A 16,213-nucleotide genomic window follows, 5' to 3' on the forward strand; every position below is an offset into this window, starting at 1 on the left:
GTACACTAAGTGTAAATACTGCAGCTACCTGCCTGTGGTACTAATAGGATCAGAAGAACACCACCAATTTTCTTCAGGTAGCTTTATGCTGCGTACACACGAGCAGACTTTCCGGAGGAATAGGTCCGACGGTCTTTCAGAACCAACGTACTTGGCCACATCCGATAGGACTAAGTCCGTTCATAAGTCCATTCAGTTTGAACATGATGATGTAAACGGGGGTAAAAAAGGAAGTTTAATAGCCAGTAGCCAATAGCTTCCCTTGCGTCGTATTTGGTCCGTCGGACCAGCACACAGACGAACAGTTTTCCCAATTTTAGTCTGTCAAACAGATTTGAAACATGTTCTATTTTTAGGTCTGTCGGATTTTTATCCCGAAAAGCCATCGGACTAGCCCACACACTATCGGATTGTCCACCGGACTAATCCCATTGGACCTAGTCCGCCGGAAAGTCCGTGGCATTAGGTGCACACTGTGCAAAAGAAGGACGAGAGAGAGAGGGGAGAGAGAGGGAGAGGGGAGAGAGAGGGAGAGGGGAGAGAGAGGGAGAGGGGAGAGAGAGGGAGAGGGGAGAGAGAGGGAGAGGGGAGAGAGAGGGGAGAGAGGGGAGAGAGAGGGGAGAGAGGGGAGAGAGAGGGGAGAGAGGGGAGAGAGAGGGGAGAGAGGGGAGAGAGAGGGGAGAGAGGGGAGAGAGAGGGGAGAGAGGGGAGAGAGGGGGAGAGGGGGAGAGGGGGAGAGGGGGAGAGGGGGAGAGGGGGAGAGAGAGAGAGAGAGAGAGAGAGAGAGAGAGAGAGTAAAATTACCTGGTTGCATCCAGGATGGAAAATATGTATGCCCTAGGTTCAGGCTTTATGCTGACTTATACCACTAGGGGGAGTGCTGGCAGTCCTGCAGGGGAAGAGTTAATGAGCCCAGCTGAAGTAAGTGAGCTCATTAAGACCTATAGAAAAAAAACCCAGAATGCTTAGAGAGATGCTCCATCCTGGAACCAGTTCTGTGTGTAGACTGGGGAGTATGGTATCTGTCCTGTGTGGTGAGTTAATGTCTGTGTGACAAACTTCTAAAACAGAGATAGGGATTGGGGCAGCACAAGGCTGCACCCAGTTGTTAGATAGGGAATCTATGTGTGTAGTAAGCGTTCAAACTGACCAGAATTTCTTTTCCTGTTTCTTTTTGTTTTGCTGTTATTTTATCACTGCATATAGGATAAATAAACCGCACCCTTTTTTTTTTCCACCTACAACGCTGTCTGCTGTGCCTGATTTTGTGTGGTGAACCCATCCAGGGCGTCACACACACCCGCTGCCAAGCTAACACATTACTGTAAGTGCAGCTAACTGACTCGCCTGCCTACTCTAACTTAAATCAAATGACACTGTCTCTGTCTATCTCTCCGCTGCAACACACTACACAGGGCCGCCACGCAGGCATCCTTATATAGTGTGGGGCGTGTACTAAACCCTCTGAGCCATAATTGGCCAAAGCCACCATGGCTTTGGCCAATTATGGCTCTCTGTACAGATGGCACTGTGATTGGCCAAGCATGCGGGTCATAGTGCATGCTTGGCCAGTCATCAGCCAGCAATGCACTGCGATGCCGCAGTGAATTATGGGCCGTGACGTGCCACTCGAATTTGGCGCGAACAGCCCATATCGTTCGCAATTCGACGAACGGTTGAACAGGTGAAGTTCGAGTCGAACATGGGTTCGACTCGAAGCTCATCCCTAGTCACAACCCCTGTGCTACAATAGTGTATGAAGGATGCCTGGCCAATTAAGGGAGATCATATGAAGATGCCTGTCCAATGATGGGCAATTATTTCCAAGATTTGTGTCCTTTGATGTTACCGAGTGTTGAAGGGAATTCTGACTACTTGTTGTTCATGCGCAGTATGCCACAATTAAAATTTATTATCTGTCAAAGGATGACAAATAGCATTTTGACGATACAAAAAAAAAGCATCTCTAAATTCCCAAGAGAGGTTCTGGCTGGCTTCCAAAATATAGGCTCTGGCTAGCTTGAGAGAGCAAGCTGTGTCAAGTGCTCCAGAAGAATAGACCCTTTTGAGGGCTCCCTGAGAAGATGTCTCCTATTTATTTTATCACACATTCCATCGTGTTCACTGAACATTACAAGAAATTTCCATCATCCCTGACAAAACCCAATCTGTCCTCTAGAATCACGTTTTTGGAGTACTACATGGTCACAGAATGTTGCAAAACAAAACGTTTATGAGCTGTAAGAGCGAACCATCAAAGTGACCGCAGTGTGTCTGGGAAGGAAAATGGAGCTCTTTATAAGGAGAGCCTTGGGAGCTGCCATGTACCACCTATACACACACTATGGGGTTGATTTAACTAAAGGCAAATGGGCTGTGCAGTTGCACTCTGCAAGGGCAGTTGCTCCAGAGCTTAGTTAATGAGCAGAAGCTCTGCTTACTTCCATCATCCAATCATGTGCAAGAAAAAATGCTGTTTTTTTATTTTACTTGCATGTGATTGGGTATTCTTTGCAAAGTGAAGCTTTACATCATTTACTAAGTTCTGGAGCAACTGCACTTGCAGGGTGCAACTGCACTTTGCAAAGTGCATTGTCTATTTGCATTTAGTAAATCAACCCCTATGTGTTCTAATTACCAAATATCTAATATATTGTGCAGCACTAAATTATATGCAATAATACATTAAAAAAGAAAAAAAAAAAAAAGACCCACAGGAATGCTGTGTATTGGAGGGGGTGGAATGGTGCAGGAGGACTGCCATGTATTGAGGGGGGGGGGGGGTTAAATCTGGGGGGGAGGAAAAAGTCTGTATTTGGGAGGGGTCTTGGATTTATACAACACACCCCTAAACCCTGCAATTTGTACATAGTGCACCCCTCAATCTTGAACTCTGTACGTAGTTGATCCCTCTACCCTGCACTCTGTACGTAGCTCACCTCTCAACACTGCTCTGACGGCAGCATGACTAGTCATTTATGGGAGTCTGTCCTCAGGGATACTGCTCACATTGGACTGTTTCGACCTGCACTCCATTAATCTTCATAGTTGTGTGTGCTCTACTCTGCTCATTGCCAACAGAAAGTTCTAGGAGTTTTCTGTCTATTGGCGGGTCCCCTCACCTTCTCCAGTCCATGGTGGGGAGATGTGCTGTAACCTTCAGCAGAGTCCTTTCCTGTATTAAGAGAGGTATGGACTCCAGAGAGATATCATTTTGCCCCCCTGTACAAATCATTAGTAAGACCTCATCTGGAATATGCAGTTCAGTTTTGGGCACCAGTTCTCAAAGGATATCGGGGAACTGGAGAAAGTGCAGAGAAGGGCAACCAAACTGATAAGAGGCATGGAGGAGCTCAGCTATGAGGAAAGATTCGAGGAACTGAATTTATTCCCTCTTGAGAAGAGGAGATTTAAGCCCCATACACACTATCAGATTTTCCGCTGATATATATATATTTTTTTTTCCTTCAGATTTACCAAAACTATATAATATGAGGTTAAACCTTAGTGTGTCTCTGTCTCTTCACACTGTGGCGGTGCGCTTGCAGGATGGGAAGAAAAAGTCCAGCAAGCAGCTGTATACACACTACTCCGAAAATGCCCTGCCCATTGAAATGAATTGGAAGCGTCTCAAAAGTGCTTCGGCAGCGCCGCAACTCGGCGCTTTTAACCCTTTCTTTGGCTGCTAGCGGGGGTTAAAAGCACCCCACTAGCAGGGGAAAAGCGCCGCTAAAGCTTGTGCCTTGTGCGACTTTACCGTTAACGCCAGCACTGCCTTAGTGTGAAAGTACCCCAAGGCTGGGGTCACACCAATGTGAATTGGATGCGGTTTTCTCTGCATCCAATTCACATAGCATGAGAGAATGTGACCGGCTCTCTATGGAGCCGGTTCACAAATCTCCGGGGCGGCTGCGAAGCGCACTACACAGAAAAACGTCTTTGGCTCGTTTCAGGTCCCAATTCAGGCAAAAATTTGGGCCCAATTCGTCCCTGAAACTGAGAACTGGGACGCACAGCATTCCTGTGCGATCCGCTGCCAGTTTAGGTGTCAACCGAGCCTAAAAGGTGGAAAAAAAAAAGTTCTGGAATTATTTATCTTTGTCTCATTATTTTTTTTTTTTTTACATCACAGAAATCTGACATTTTTAAAAGCGGTGTGCAGACTTTTTTTATCCATTGTACCGTACCTCACATGATGTCCAATAAAGTAGGCATAAACCCAAACTAGATTATACTTTAGTTTCCTAAATTTCTGTGTATCAAACAATTGCATTGTGGTGTTTTAAAGCATTTTCACTTTGTCCCTTGTTGCATCTCAGTGCTGCTGATCGCCTGCAGCCTCTTTCAGCCACTTTGTTTATAGGGATCAGGAGGATGCACATCATTGCTATGGAGCAGCTTCCTGATGATCCAAACAGAACATACCGGTGTAATGATCATACCTCTGTCCACTTCTAGGCTCCATCGGAAAGAACATGTGACAACACAGGAAAGCAAGAGACAGAGCGTTGTCATGCTCCGCTAATGTCAAGAGGGCAGATTTGTGGAGGGAGGAGTCTGCTAATGGCGCCGTGCAAGGGAGAGCCATAAGATCACGGGTCTCCCTCCCTGCGAACCCTCGCTGATGCAGTAGCCGCTGTCTAGCAGGCTGAAACCTCCAGCTGGTCGGCATCATTCTCCCCCCCCCCCCCCCCCCCGGATATCAAACCCCTCCGAGCGGCAAGGTAAGAAAGTTTCCCTTTGAAGATTGGCTGAGGAGGGGAGAGGATTGAAGTGACAGAGGCAGTGATCTGAAGGCACAGCGGCGGACTTCAGCGGCAGCGTGGATGGTCAGAGCAGTGTCTCCCATCCCCCCCCCCCCCCCCGCTCCACTTTCCTCCGGAGAGCCGGAGACATTACACAGCCTGTAGGTATCGGTTCAATCAGCGGTGTGAAAGGCGAGGCGGTGCAAAGAGAACGAAGGGAAAGAGTGTCAGCTTGGGGGATCGTGAGTGCGGTGAGGCTCTCCGCTCCCCCTGCCCCTCTACAGAAGTCATCGGGGAGGTGATGTGAGAGAGTGGGGGGTCAGGTAGGAGCAGCAGGAATGCCAAGAAGTCTATCCCCCCCCCCCTCACCTCTCCGACACCAGTCTTCAGCCATTTAGTTGCACAGCTGAGCGGGACGTCCCGGACATAGAACGGCATCACTGACACTGGAAGTCCTCTAAGGAAAAAAGCAGAAGATACGCTAGAAAGGGTGGAAACAGAAGAGGACTCAAATACGCCCTATAAGATAAGTGATTTATATTTTTCTGCTTGATATAAACTGTTTCTTCTTACAAAAAAATTGGACTTAAAGTAAGAATTTGAAGTGGTGTGAGTGCACTTGGAAGACCTCCCCTTACTTACTTATTGACTGTTACTGACTGTAGCTGCAGATGTTCATTAATAAGGAAAGCATCATTACCTACTCTTGGAAGAATAAAAGCGATAAATAGCAGCTAACAAGGACAGAAATAGTGACATTGTCGACTACTGCACCCTAGTGCTTAATTATTGTTTGGAAGCAGGTAAAGGAGATTGACTCTGTACCCAGGTAAAGGGGAGGGAAGGGGAGAGGGAGGAGAGAGGGAATAAAAAAAAGGTAATAATAAGTAGGGGGCAAAAGTCCTAAAAGTCTGATAAAATCCGAAGCTTCAATTCTTGGTAGTATATCGATTTCCCCCCAACCCCCCTCCCTTTTTTTTTTTTTTTTCTCTCCTTCCCTCTCCTCCACCTCGATGAGGGGTAAGAGCGGAAGGGTTGGTGGGGTAGTGGCAAAATCCCCTCGTCCCAGTACAAGCCCCACTTCTGGCCCAATGCATAGATATGTAACCCATGGAGCAGAGGAGGAGGGAGTAGCGATGGCAGGGGAAAAGCATCAAAATACTAAAGGAAAACTGGAGGAAACAAAAGGAAAAAAAAAAAAAAAAAAAAAAAAGGATAAAAAGTCACAGATAAAAACAACATCAGAAAATAGAGTAGAGTAAATCCAGAAAATAGATTAGAACAGGAAATCCCCTGAAGAAAACGGCCCAGTTACCAACAATGACAGACATGGAAAGGATGTTTTCAGCGCTGGAAAATTCATTAAAATCGGAAATGACAAAACTCCATAAAGACATGGGACATATGCTTGTTAGAGTCGAGGAAGTGGGGAAAAAAGAGTTGACGCACACACAAAGAATAAAAGGAGAAATTAAAACCCTAAAACAAGAGCAATTGGAACAGGCATATAGATTAGAAGATCAGGAAAATAAGGAGAAAAGGAAGAATCTAAGGATCCGCGGAATTCCTGAAGCGCCCCAAACAGAGAACATAATAGATGTAATTGGGCAAGTTCTCAACCTATCAAGCATAAATGAAGTAAGAAATGAATTAAAAATTGAAATTGCCTACAGAACAAGAAGGCCAATAGGTCTTTCAAATGAAACCCCAAGAATTATAATAGTCCGCTTCTGTAGCCTGGAAGGAAAGAACCTAGTATGGAAGAGTTTAAAGGAGAAACCACCAATTTTATTAGAAGGAAAGAAAATTCAGGTTTTTCAAGACTTATCCCAGGACACCTTAAGAAGGAGGACACTCAAACCGTTAAAAATATTGCAAGAAAATGGTCTTCAATATAACTGGGGTTTTCCAGCATGCTTAATGGTTAAAAGAAATGGAAGAACTACAAAATTGAGATTCCTAGAAGAAATCCCAGACTTCTGTAAGACTCTGGAAATCCCTTTACCAAAAGACTTGGTTGAAGCAACTAAAAAACCAGATAAGCAAATGGGGGAAGAAACACAGTGGCAATTGGTTTATAGGAAATAGTCTAAGAGGGATGGGGGTGAGAAGTGGGGGAGATAAGGGGAAAGGTTAAAACAACAGAATAGGGGAGGACGACGGGGGGGACCTGGAGGAAAGGGCATCCTTCATAGACATCATCCTAGCCTGTAATGAGAGGGTGGGTCAAGGGACCAAACAGATTTCCACCTCAGGGATAGGAGTAGAGAGAAAGAAACCCCTTTAATTATAGGTACCTACTCATGACCTTGCGGGTAAATACGCAAGGGCTCGGGGGGGGGGGGGGGGGGGGGTTTGGGAGGGGGAGTGGAGGAATAGATATGGGGAAAAAAAAGTAGGGGGGGGGGGGGGGGGGGATTCAAAACTGTCTCACCAAGAAGAAGTAGCTGCCCAATCCTGCCGATTGGACAGTTGGGGTTGTCCGGGGGGGGGCCCCCCCTGTGCCCCCGTTTTGGGGGGGAGGTCCTCCTCTGGGGGGTGAGGGACTGATAACGAGAACTGTAAATGGAAGAAATGAAGTCAAAATCTTGACATTTAATGTCCGAGGGATGAACTCACCGCAGAAAAGGCGCTTAATCTTGCGGGAAATTGAACAACTCTGGGCTGACATAATTTTCCTGCAGGAGACTCATATAACACGGATTCAAGAGTTAAAGTATATTAAAAAAAAATCCCAACCTGGTACTATGGAGATTCACCATGCAGAGGTTCAAAAGGTGTCGCAATTGGGTTCGGGAAAAACAGTGGCTTTATTATCGAAAAGATAAAAGCAGACCCAGAAGGACGGTTTCTTTTCCTTATAGGGACAATACAGGATATAAAGTACACGTTAGCTAACATCTACTGCCCTAATAAAAATTAAAAAAAATTCTTAACAGAAAAACTGACAGTGTTAAATGATTTCAAACAGGGTAAACTAATAGTAGCAGGAGACTTTAACTTCATTATGGATCATAACTTAGACTCCACCTCTACTGTTCCGGATAGAGAAAGAAAAAAACTACATGAACTGCAATTAGTCGACATATGGCGAATACAACATCCAAGTATAAAGGATTATACTTACTTTTCAACAGTACATAGAATCCATACGAGGTTGGACTATATTCTGCTGGAACATAGATCACTGGAGGAAGTATTTGAATCAGAAATAGAATCAGTACTTTCAGACCATTCCCCAGTCTCTACACAGATAAACTTTCGTGGAGAGTCTTCAGGAAGAGGTACATGGCGTATCAATGAAGAGGACGGAGACACAGTAAAAACTATAAAAGATGAGATCGAGAAATATTTTTCAGGAAAATGATGCTCCCGAAATAGCAAGAGCAACCCTGTGGGAGGCACACAAGTCTGTTATTAGGGGAAAATTAATATCTATAGGGGCAAGAAATAAGAAAGAAAAGAGAAAAAATATGCTGAATCTCCAAAAATAAAATCCATAAACTGGAACAAAGACCTAAAAAAGAAGTTTAAAAAAGAAATACATCGGTCCCTAATCCTTAAAAAAGAACAACTAAAAGATCTGATGGAAAAAGAAGATAGGAAATCAATAGGGTAGTAAGTGAAAGATTCAAGACAGGAAATAAAGCAGGAAAACGCCTTGCGTACATCCTAAGGGAAAAAAAAGACCTTAAATTTATATAGAGAAGATAAAAAATGAAAAGGGAGAAATAAAAAATAAAACCACGGAAATGGCACAAGCCTTTGCACAATACTATAGTTCTCTATATGCAATAAAAAAACAAGACACAAGCCAACAAGCAGAAAGAAAGAAAGAAGATCCAAATCTAACCTACCAAAAATTAATCCCGACCTTTTAATGGATCTAGAAAGGAAGCGATTAAGACTGCGCTAAATGATACCACTGTCAGTAAAAGCCCTGGGCCAGACGAATTCACGATTAGATATTATAAAAAATTCCAAGACCAATTGATTCCAAGGCTGTGTGAATATCTAAACAAAATCGGGAAAGAGAGAGATATCAGAAAAGAGTCACTCCAGGCACACATTACCATAATACCTAAAGAAGGAAAAGACAAGGTCAACTGTTCAAGCTACCGGCCGATCGCTTTATTGAATACAGACACGAAGCTATACGCCAAAAATATTAGCCACGAGAATAAAAAGATTGATGCCACTCTGGATAAACCCGGATCAGACGGGGTTCGTCCCGGGCAGAGAAAGTAGGGACAATAGCATAAAAACAATCTTGATGCTGGAAAAAAAAAGAATCCCAATGGCTCCCCAGATCTACTCCTGTCAATAGATGCAGAAAAAGCATTTGACAGGGTAGACTGGGGATTCATGATGACTACGTTACAACAGCTGGGATTCGGGCCTAAAATTATGAAATGGATAAATAACCTCTATAACAGGCCTAAGGTAAATGGTAAGATGTCGCCCGAATTTGAAATGTACAACGGAATGCTGTATGCCCGCTCTCGCCTCTTCTGTACATGCTGTCACTGGAACCCTTCCTGGCTACTCTAACAACCCTGGGATAGAGGGGGCGAGGATAGAGGAAAAAGAACATAAAATCGCTGCTTACGCCGATGATATCCTAGTCTATGTGACTAAGCCTAGAGAAACTCTGTTAAACATATCGGAAGTGGAAAGATACGGTGAACTTTCAAATTTCAAAATAAACCCCATAAAGACGGAAATATTAAACCTCAGAGTGGAAAAAAAAAAAAGATATCTTGGCGCTGCAAAGAGAATTCCCCTTTTACGTGGGTAAAAGGAGAGCTATCTTACCTTGGAATGAAATTAACACCAACACTCGAGAAAATATATCCTGCAAACTTCATCCCATTACTGAATAAAATTAGGGCAGAAGTCAAAAGGATAAATATACAATCAATATCGTGGATAGGAAGAGTGAATACGCTTAAAATGGTAATCTTACCAAAAATTTTGTATAAATTTCAAATGGAACCAATAAGGATCCCTCGGAGCTTCTTTAAGATCTTACAGAAAATACTGACAAAATTTATCTGGCAAAGTAAGAAACCAAGATTAAAATTTGCACTAATGTCTAGGAAAAGACAACACGGGGGTTTAGCAGCACCTGACATCTATTTAGGTATTACAAAGCAGTTATTCTTGCACGCATGATTGAATGGACGAAAGAGAGCAAAGAAAAAAAATGGATTGAGATAGAGAACACTTTAAGCAAAACCACGCTTCACAAAAATATATGGATTGCAAATAAGTATAGAATAATAGACCCCAACGCACATGAATTGACAAATGTATTCAGAGTTTGGGACGCACTTTATCGTAAACAAAAATGGGCATACAATTCTCCACTAATTGCCCTTACGGGAACAAAATATTTCACACCGGGTGAGGATATATTTCGAAGATTAAGAATAAAGAACCCACAAATAAAAGATGACACAAGGAAAAGGAAGGTGGAATCGGCACAAGAATTGGAGATTCAATTTGGGGGGGAAATTACGTGAATGGGAATATTTACAATTAAAGCGCTTAGTTATTTCATCACCATATCCGTTCAGGGACACAGAAGAATTAAATAAATTAGAAAAGCTCTGTACGTCACCAACGACAACAAAGGGAGGGATTTGGAAGGTCTATGAATTCCTTTCGGATATTGAAGGTCAGAGGCCCTCCTTCATAGATAAATGGGGGAAAAGAACTGGAAACAAAATTTGAAGAACAACAAATCGAGAAAATGATTGCAGGTGGATATAATCAAGCCTGGGATGTAAACACTATCGAGATGAATTACAAATTCCTGGTCAGGTGGTATATGACCCCGGAAAGACTTCATAGAATTGATCAAGAAAAATCACCATTATGTTGGAGAAATTGTGGGAATAAAGCCACGATGATACACATTTGGTGGGATTGCCCAAAAATAAGAATATTCTGGCAGGAAGTAATCGCATGTGTTAAGGAGATCACGGGAGAGAAGTTAGAAAATAACAGATTTATCTGTCTGTTCCACAATGCTAAAATTCCCAAAAAGCAATACATGAGAAAAGTAACATCAAAATTATTAAATGCTGCGAAGGGACTGATATCAAAAAAACTGGCTAAAGAGCAAAAGCCCAGACTTGGGAGAATGGTTTAAGCAGGTGGATTACTACCACAAAATGGAAATACTCTGTTGTAAAGATGAAGGACAACTAGATAAATGCGTCTGTCTGGAAGGGGTGGGAAAGATACAAGACCTCGGACAGCTATTGGGAGAAGTTGCTGACTAGCAACGGATTTTAAGAGGAAATAACATCTGGGATAGATAGGAAGAGATTTGATGGTGAGGCGGGAGGGAGGGGGGTAGGGAATTTTGAAGGGGGAGGGAAATATGGGAATGGGGATGGGAGGGGAAAAATACTTAGTTTTACTTAAAGGAATTCTTCCTTGTTTTAATTTAAAATACTAAGCAACCACGGTGATGTGAACTCGAAGGGACAGTTTTTGAACGATAAGTTGATGAGTCTCTCAAAAGTTAACGCTGAAGTGGTGATTTAAAAAAAAAAAAAAAAAAAAGCGTTGTCATAACAGGAAGTACAGGCTCGGCAGTCGCAGCCATCCACACACAGCTGTCAATCCCAGCCACAGGAATTCACAGCGCGGCAGAACGCCTTTGCTAACAGAGCCTTATACATCAATAGAATTTGGTCGGGGGTCTCGTTTACACCCCTGGCTGGAGGGTGGTAAAAAATAGGTGACCCAAGTCATATTTTTAACAGCCTTCCCCACGGCTAATGTTAGCACACACTGCCGTGATTACAGCTCGGCAAAATTTATACAACAGGTTGCATTTGGCAGGCCCACGCTGCAACGGGCTTGTGGCGGGTTATTTCTCTAGAGAATCCCTCCTTAAAAAAAAAAAAAAAAAAAAGCCAGTATCGCCTCCTGAATGCCTATCAGCTGCTGCTTCACCACCCTCTGAAAAGTGATCCACTGCCAAGTGCTTTTCAGAGGGGCGGTAGCACATGCCCCTCATTTAACCTTCTGTCCTGAACATTTACCCCTTCGTAATTAGGCCATTTTTTTGCGATACGGCACTTCGTTACTTTAACTGACAATTGCGCAGTTGTGCGACGCTGTACCCAAAATGTCGTGTTTTTGGTGGTATTTGATCACCTCTGCGGTTTATATTTTTTGCACTATAAACATAAGACTGACAAAATTTGGAAAAAAAAAATTAAAATGTATTTAATTTATTTACAGAGAGCCAGAACGGGGATCTGTCAGTGTAAACAAACAGATCCCCGTTCTGTCAGGGGAGAACAGAGTGATGTCTGTTCCTAGTGATTAGGAACCGCGATCTCTCTCTCTCCTCCAGTCAGTCCCCTCCCCCCCACAGTTAGAAACACCTCCCAGGGAACACTTTACCCCTTGATCACTCCCTAGTGTTAACCCCTTCCCTTCCAGTGTCATTTATACAGGAATCAGGACATTTTTATAGCACCGATTACTATAAGAGCCCTTTCACACTGCCAGCGGGCTGAAGAAAGGGTTAAATGCACCCGAAAAGCGTCACAGCGCTTTACTGGCACTTCAGCAGCAGTGCCCGCTCATTTCAATGGGCAGGGGTGGAGGAGGAGCGATGTATACACCGCTCCAAAGATGCTGCTTGCAGGACGTTTTCTAATGTCCTGCAAGCACATGGGCTGCAGGGGAGGCGTATTTCAGGTGCCATTTTTAGCCCTTTAGCGCCTGAAAAACGCCTCCAGTGTGAAAGGGGGCTAAATGTCACTGGTCCCAAAAAAAGTGTCAAAGTGTCTGATCTCTCTGCCACAATCCCGAAAAAAATAAATAAAGCTGATCACTGCCATTACTAGTAAAAATGCCATAAATCTATCCTCTATTTTGTAGACACTAAATTTTGCGCAAACCAATCAATATACGCTTATTGCGTTTTTTTTTTTTTTTTTTTTTTTTTTTTTTTTTTTGGATATTATAGCAAAAAGTAAAACTTTTCCTTCTTCAAAGTTGTTGATCTTTTTGTTTAGACCCCTTTTTTCACACTGGGGTGTTGCGGGCGATAGCTGTAAAGTGCTAGTTTTAGCAGCGCTTTTAACCCCCCAGAAGGGGTTAAAAAGCACACGCTTAGCGCTGCTTTCAAAGTGCTTTTAAGGCGCCCATTCATTTCAATTAGCAGGGGCTGTGTATACACCGCTCCAAAGATGCTGCTTGCAGGACTTTTTTTTTCCTGTCCCGCAGGCACACCACCCCAGTGTGAAAGCACTCGGGCTTTCACACTGGGGCTGCAGAAGAGGCAGTTTACAGCGGCCATTTTTAGTGCAAAAAACACCTGTAAAGCGCCCCAGTGTGAAAGGAGTCTTATAGCGCAAAAAAATAAAAAAACGCAGAGGTGATCAAATACCACCAAATGAAAGCTCTATTTGGTAAAAAAAGAGTCCATTTTGTTTGGGTACAGGGTCGCGCAATTCTCAAAGTGACGCAGTGCCGTATCGCAAAAAAAATGACCTGTCATTAAGGGGGAAAACAACTTTTGGTCCTTAAGTGGTTAAGAACCAAAAACCCAGCTTTTGTTTATCTGCCAGCAACTGGAGGCCTACATTCACTTCTAAGCCTCAGCTAGAGTAGCATCAGTTGGGATCTGGTTGCTATTAGGACACCCTGGTGCACAAGCAATAGTTTGCGTTGAACAAGTCCTCATGTCTCCCAATTATCAGGGGGCCCCATTCATAAAGCCAGCTTGTCATAACACACCACACACTCATCCCCTGTAAGAGAAAAAAGGTATTAAATCCCCTCCACGGTGCCCCTCATCTTGATTGCAGTAGTGACGTGTAATGAACACCCATGTGCCCGCTTATAGCTGCCATTGGAAGCACATGTGACAACACAGGAAAGCAATGTGGACAAAGTCAGAGTGTTGTCACCCCAAATTCTGAAAGCAGTGAAGCCAGAACAGCCAGGTGACTAGAATTCTCAAAGGTCAGTAAGGGTAGAATTTTATAACCAAACTTAAAGACTGCCTTAAGTGTATCGACCACTACTTCTATGCTTATTTAGAAGACTGGTTGCCGGTTACCCATAGCAACCAGAGGCCTACATTCACTTTTAAGCCCGGACCAAAGTAGCATCAGTCGGGATTTGGTTGCAATTATAAAAAGAACAATTTGCCCTTTGTATTGAGCAAGTCTCTGTGTCAACTAATAGGCAGGGAGGGCGTCCTCCCGTGCTCGAGCGGCCTGCGCGCCCCCTGCAGGGCGCGCGCGGCGCACTCTGATCAGTGAGTCTATGAGACTCGGCTGATCACAGATCAGCGTAAGGGGTTGATCCCGACCCCTTACCACGTGATCAGCTGTCAGCCAATGACAGCTGATCATGTGAAGTAAACAGAGCCAGTAATTGTCCATTTTTCAGCGTGAGGAGGAAAAAAAAGCTGATCACCAGCGACTGCAAGAGGGTCATCGGTCCTGATCGTGGAGAGCCTCTGCAGAGGCTTCTGTGCCCACCAGCGCCACCCACAAATGCCACCTAAAAATAACCAGGGTTTAAGTGCCCAGTAAGCAAGAAGTTAAAGCCTGCCAAAAAAACAAAAACAAAGCGCGAACACACACACACATGCAGGTGGTGTTCAGCAGGCAGTACCGCTACCAAACGCAACCCATTCAAATGATTGGGACCGTATTGTGACCGATTGTCACCTACTACAGTAAAACACAGGAAGCAGAAATTCCAAATTATTGCTAGTCTAATTTAACAACCTGAATAATAATTATTTATTCATACATTTTGTATTACAGTATAATTTAAAATAGTAGTATTTTTTTCCTAAGAATACTACATTATTATATTTAAAATATTCTATTACAATTTATTTCTATTTAAAATATTCATATTTTATATAGAACATAAATATTTGAAGAGTATTTAATAATGAGAATATAATTTATTAAAAATATTATTTTCCAATTTTTATTACAAAGATTTACATGGTATATCAAAGCAATGTCAAATAAAATGTCAAAGCCTCCTCCAGTGCAATCACATGCCATAACTTGGTAACCGGACACACACACACACACATTAGTATGGTCCTTGCGACAGCCGATTTCTGTTTTTTTTTGTATGACAAAGCTGGATGTGCAGATTAAAGCTTTAATCGTACGTGAACACAACGTCCCCTTTTTTTTTTTTTTTTTTTTTTTTTTTTTTTTTTTGTACATAAAGAATCTAAAAATCTTAAGAGCAAGACTACGCATGCTCACAAATAAAACACATACAGAACTATTCAACACATGAACAGCACTTCCATAGGTGTGCGCAGCCTATTAGGGTGTGCACTCCAAAGCTCAAACACATGGTACTGCTCACTCACTGTGTTCATTCAGGAAGGGGGGGGGGGGTGTCAGTAAACTACATATTTATAGGCCCCTTCCCCCACTCATTCTAAAATATCCCCGCGTGTGCCCACAGCAGCCGGTGGGACAGAAGAGGAAGGAAGCCAGCAGCGCTGCAGGTGGGAGCCAGGGCAGTAGGGGGAATCTGGGCTGCACTAGGCGATTAGGGTGTGCCCAGGCACACACACCTATGGTCACTTCTGAAGTTAAATTTGTACGAGAATTTTTGTATGTTGTATGGCGAGAAACCTCTTCACTTTCGATATGAGACTAGCAGGCAAAAAAAAAAATAAAATAAAAAAGACAAACGTTTGTCCCAAAATCTGATCGTGTGTACGAGGCTTTAAGCCCCATACACACGATCAGATTTTCTGCTGATTTTTTTTTTCCTTCAGATTACCAAAACCATATAATATGAGGTCAAACCTTAGGAGTTTCAATTTGTTTACAATCAGGCAGGCCCTTGCACTACATGGTTTTGGTGAATCTGAAGACAAAAATCAGCAGAAAATCTGATAGTGTGTATGAGGCTTTAGGCTATGAGCTCAGAAGTATCAGCAACTGGTTACAAAAGTAAGATAAAATTTTATATTAATAAATATATATGGGCTGCGGAAAGTAACGATTAATCGTTAATTCTTTTGATCAATCAACTTTTTTGATCAGTAGGCTGCCTGCCCTGGGGCCGTTTTTCACACTCCGCTCCGAGACACACAGTGGGAGATGCCCGCAGACTGTTTAATCCAGGCACTGACTACAGTGAGGCTGCGATTAATGGGCACGGTGAGGCTGAGATTATGACGTGTGACGTCCAAGCCATGCCGGGCTATGTCCGGCTTTGGCCGTTGCCATAACAACGGTGCTAAATCAGCTAAAAGTAGTTGGACCTGTATGTGCGTTATAATTAATTGAAATTAATTTAAAAAAAATTATATATATATATATCTATCTATCTCTATCTAACATTTCAAAAAATTGTAGGGCACTCATAGCCAAGTATATGTAGGAGGTGGGGGGTACATCATTGTCAGGAAGTAACCCTAATGCCTCATAGCA

The 16,213-nt window shown here is 43.2% G+C and overlaps 1 protein-coding gene across 2 annotated transcripts in view; it reads right to left on the reverse strand.

Annotated features, from left to right (window-relative positions):
• LOC141105638 (ovostatin-like) overlaps positions 1–16,213 on the reverse strand; it is a 208,961-nt gene that overhangs the window by 192,046 nt on the left and 702 nt on the right. The gene's annotated exons all lie outside the window — the stretch shown is intronic.

This window comes from Aquarana catesbeiana, linkage group LG08, assembly GCF_042186555.1.
Source record: "Aquarana catesbeiana isolate 2022-GZ linkage group LG08, ASM4218655v1, whole genome shotgun sequence".
Taxonomy (NCBI): domain Eukaryota; kingdom Metazoa; phylum Chordata; class Amphibia; order Anura; family Ranidae; genus Aquarana; species Aquarana catesbeiana.